Genomic DNA, 4,839 nt, shown 5'->3' on the forward strand with positions numbered 1-4,839 from the left:
CACAGGAATGGCAAGCCCTGGCTCAGAGAGATTTCACCTAGACGCTCACACTGGACTCAAGAAGCATCTGGAGAGCATTTGCGGTGTGCCTGGGTTCCATTAAGAAAGAGTACGTTGCAGAGCCTTTAGAAGCAGGGTGTAACATTAGCAAGCAAAGGCACAGAGCCCGCACTGGCAGAGACACAGTATTTCAATGGCTGTGGCGCTTGGAAGGGGTGCAGCGCCACGTGGCGTTCTTTGCACCGCTCTGTGGGATTCTAAAGCCAGTGCCAGGCAGTAATATGGCCTTATGGCCCATTTGCAGTGGCCACATGGCTGAGTCGCCTCCTGATTCGGCTCTGCAAGGGGCGTGTGAGTCTCTCCCTTCCCCCCATACTGCAGAACTATACAAGGCATGGCTGGAAGAGATCAACCCCAGCGCAAACAATCCCCAGTTCGCATCTTGTGACTCTTAGAACGTGCAGGTTGCGACTGCGCGCAAGCGCACACCTGGAAGGCGGAAGGGCGGACTTGCAAAGATCATCTACCCCGCGGAAACAAAAGCTTGCAGAGCGCCCGGATAGCTCAGTCGGTAGAGCATCAGACTTTTAATCTGAGGGTCCAGGGTTCAAGTCCCTGTTCGGGCGTAATGATTTTTAATAGAAAATTACAACCCAGGATTCTGGAGAAGAGGGCGACAATGGTGGTTTTCATTCCAAATTAGAGGGGGGGCTTTTTCTTTTTCATTACAATGCTTGCCTTTTGAAAATCCCTACAAAACTCCCCTGTTGCTTCTCTTCTGGAGCTCAGAAGCTGTCTAGTGTCAGCCGCATCCGTTGTCCAAAATCTGACTGCACTTTTTCCTGGAGGTTTTATTTGGTTGCAAATATGACATCAAGCAATACAGCCAGTTAAAATTTCCAGAATGGCTTTCTGTGGTCACCTAGAGATCGGTGCTGTGATTCCTGGAGCGCTGCACTTCCAAAGGCTCCAACTCTGCGATTGGGAGCTTCTAAAGAGATACAACCCAGAAGTTTAAGAACCAAAATAAAAAGTGGAACTCGCCCGAACAGGGACTTGAACCCTGGACCCTCAGATTAAAAGTCTGATGCTCTACCGACTGAGCTATCCGGGCTCCATGCTGTGTATCGCCGCCGTGGCGCTATAGGCAAGAAATAGCAAAAGAATTTGCACAGCAGCCAATGCAACTGCACCAATCGACGAGGCAGAGGCTTCCCCTTTGAAGAACTCTGAGCAGAGTCCCTGGGCTTGGGGAAACAAAAGGCCCCTTCTGCATTGCTAAGGAGGCAGCAAGCAGAATTCATATGTTGAGACCAGTATCAACATCATCATCAACAACATCATATATTTTAATACACACACACACACAACATTGCTATATTTTAATACATTAAAATTATATAATATATAATAACATACAATATATAATATACATATATTATATGTACATGTATATATACAAGGTATATATACATATTAAAATTATATATTAAATAAATATAATACATTAAAATATTAATACATATTACTACTACAACCACTACTACAACAACAGTATTTTTATCCCACCTTTCTCCTGGAAGGGACCCCAGGTGGGAAAGGGTATGCTTTGCACTCTAGCCAGAGGCTCAGGGTTCTTGAGAAAACGTCTCTATGCGAGGGTTAGCAGAATGATTTGTACTTTTGTGAAAAATACGTGCAATTCCTGCTTTCAACATTCAAAAAAAATTAGCAACTTGCTCATTCTCTGACAACACTTGCAATACTATAATCGTGGGTCAGGGACTGCCATTCGTGCCTTACATGCACAGAGTCTCCTTAATTTGCTTCATGGGCAGCACTAAACAGTAAGTGTAGAGGTGTAACTAGGGTGGAGCCTGAGGGGCACCTGCCCTGGGCACTACATGTGGGGGTGGGTGGGCAACATGCAAGACAGTAACTTCTGGATTCTCCTAGGAGGAGGAGGTGCTGGTGGCTTTGCATTCCCCATTCATTCTCTTGTGGAAGCTCCCCGCCTCCACAGAAGAAGGGGGGGGGGAACAAAGCCACCAGCCCTTCCTCCTCTGGGGAGAACCCAGAAGTGACATCATAATGTCATGCACCTGAACTTCTAGTTACACCTTTGAGTACATATCATTCTCCCGCTTCTACCATACCGCTTTTTCCACACCTCTCCCATAAGACAACATTATATATTTGGCAGAGTTCTCTGGACACTGAACTGCCAATGAATGGTCACTTTTGGCTCTAGTGACATGCAGGACAAGAGTGGAGGACCTTTCTAGAAATCAGCTCCCTTTTGTTGCAATCAGGCAAACCCACATAGTGACTGTAGAGATCACCTGAGCCATTGGATTAGTGGTACCTACCTCTGCACACCCACTCACCTTCACACTTATTTATCACATTTTATACCACCCTTCCTCCAAAGGGCTCAGGGTGGTATACATGGTTTCTCCTCCTTTTTTTGTCCTCACAACAACCCTGTGAAGTAGGCAAGAGCTTCTTCCCATGCCAGGGGGCTTGAAGCCGGTGCTGAATGCAGATGAAGCAAAAGGGCTAGCATGTAGGAGGCACTCTAGCCCACCAATCACCTTTCTTCCTGCTCACAGCTCCTTTTACTTTTCTATGCCTGAAATTCAGGGAGCAGAGAATGTGCATTATCAGGTGGGGAGGAAGCAGTATTTGGGGCTGCCTCAGGGACCAGCTGGTTTTGGGCAGGGCCTGATTGCAGTGCTTTGAAATAATCATCAGCTGTGTAAGTGACTTTGTTTCCTACATGGGACAGAGCCTTCACTGGTTGTTGGAACAGGATTCTGTTCTGTAAAGAAAGAAAATAAAAGGTGGGTGCTTGTTGTGAACAGCAGAAAGAGAGCAGAGGTACTACAGGCATTTGTGATGCAAGCTTAGTTATGCTTACTCAGAAGTATGTTTCATTATGCTCAGTGGGGCCCTACTCAGCATGCTTAGGACTGGTTTTGGCTGGAATTCTGTTGTACCTTTCTATGAAGGTTGCACATTGAGCAGAGTGGGATTTATTTTCTAATAAACATGCATGGAGCTTTAATGTTTGTTTCTAGGATGTGTCAATATATAATGTACTATAGGAGCAATTACTTAGGCAATACAAGGCTGGAGATAGAAAAATTGTTTTGAGTTTGAGACAGTGCTGAGCCAGAGTCCTGCAGGGAACAAGGAAGTCTGATTCCTATGGAAGATCCAAACTTATTCTTATACCATGACACAAACAAAGGGATTAAAGAAAAACAAACATGCTTGTCAATTTAGCTTCCGAGAACTACAGACAGTTCTACAGGGCTCCACAGCATTCAGTGTATCTGCATAATTAAAAAGAACTTCAAATGAAAGCAAGTGCAAGATACAGCACCATGGCCTTTGAGATAAAGCCTTTTAGCTTTATCTCTTGCATTCCAAAGGAAGGTAAGCTTCCCCCTCTTCTGCAGCAAATACTTGTGTTTTCTTCAGCCAGTGTGTAATTAGTCTGTGGCACTCCTTGTCACAGGATGTGGAGATGGCTGTCTGGCCTAGATGACTTTAATAGACAGATTTCTGGAGAAAAAGTCCATTACAGATTAGAAGCCCTGATGGGTATGTGCAACCTTTTGATTTTGGAAGATTACCTCAGAATGCCAGGTGCAAGGGAGGGCACCAGGGTGCAGGCGTCTTGTGGTCTTCCCTGAGGCATTAGGTGGGCTATTGTGAGATGCAGGAAGCTAGACTAAATGGGCCTTTGCCCTGATCCAGCTGGGCTCTTATGTTTACTGGCATCCATGTGTGGTGCCTGATTTACATAGGTGAGGTGTTTTCTCCTTGTGTGCAGGTAACCATGCTGCATCTGCAGGCAGGAAGGCTTCTATGTTAGAATTCCTCTTGGTGTGTGATCAGTCTGTGGAGCTCCTTGCCACAGGATGTGGTGATTGCATCTGAAAAGGTGACAGGACAGATTGCTGGAGAAAAAGTCCATCCCAGCTTACAAACCGTGATGGGTATGTGCAGCCCCCTGGTTTTAGAAGTGGGCTACCTCAGAATGCCGGGTGCAAGGGAGGGTACCAGGATGCAGGTCTCTGGTTGTCTTGTATGCCTCTAAGGCACCTGGTGGGCCATTGTAAGATGCAGGAAGCTGGATAAGATGGGCCCTGGGCCTGATCCAGTGTGGCTCTTATGGTCCTGAGTGTGTTCTTCTCATGCCATGAGAGAATGGCGAGGGCTTTACTCAGGGGAGAACGTGAGGTCCAGGCTGATGCATTGGAAGGCAGACAGTAGCTAAGCCCAAGCGTGAAATGCACACTAGAGCAAGGCCCTGTTTCCTCCTCCAGCCCTAACAACAATTCTTTGATTAATGACAGCCCAGTCCTGTCCACACTTTCCTGGGAGTAGGCCCATTGACACCAATGGGACTTGCGCCTGAGCAGACATGCATAGGATTGGGCTGTGAGTTGATAATGAGAAGAGCAATTCTTTATCCTTCAGTGCCGACAGTCCATGTGGCCCTGAGGAGCACCAGGCAGCTGCTCCTGTGTGTGCTCCAAACGGGAGTGCAGAGCCCAGCCACTGCAGAGGATGCGCTTGCTCAGCACGCGGAGCGATTGCTCTCTGCGATGGGGATCCGGAAGTCTAGCTTGGGACTCACCGCGAGTAGCCTCTTTGCCACCAACCTCCCTATCTCCATAGAAACGGCTTCCGCTCTAGGCTTTTCCCTCCCTGGGTCTCTATGGTTCACAGCCGGTTGAAGAACTCAGACCGATACCGGAAGTAACTTGAGGCTTACGTGTCATTCTGGGCTTATCTCTATGGTGCGGGCGGAAGTAGCGTGGCGGC

At 47.3% G+C, this 4,839-nt stretch overlaps 2 non-coding genes across 2 annotated transcripts; one reads left to right on the forward strand and one right to left on the reverse strand.

Moving 5' to 3' along the window:
• The first annotated feature begins 553 nt into the window (after nt 1-553).
• Nucleotides 554-626, forward strand: TRNAK-UUU (transfer RNA lysine (anticodon UUU)). Its single transcript has one exon. It is a non-coding gene; the product is annotated as a tRNA-Lys (tRNA).
• A 415-nt stretch (nt 627-1,041) lies between these two features.
• On the reverse strand, nt 1,042-1,114 carry TRNAK-UUU (transfer RNA lysine (anticodon UUU)). Its single transcript has one exon. It is a non-coding gene; the product is annotated as a tRNA-Lys (tRNA).
• Nucleotides 1,115-4,839: the final 3,725 nt, after the last annotated feature.

The sequence above is a fragment of the Tiliqua scincoides genome, chromosome 4, assembly GCF_035046505.1.
Source record: "Tiliqua scincoides isolate rTilSci1 chromosome 4, rTilSci1.hap2, whole genome shotgun sequence".
NCBI lineage: Eukaryota > Metazoa > Chordata > Lepidosauria > Squamata > Scincidae > Tiliqua > Tiliqua scincoides.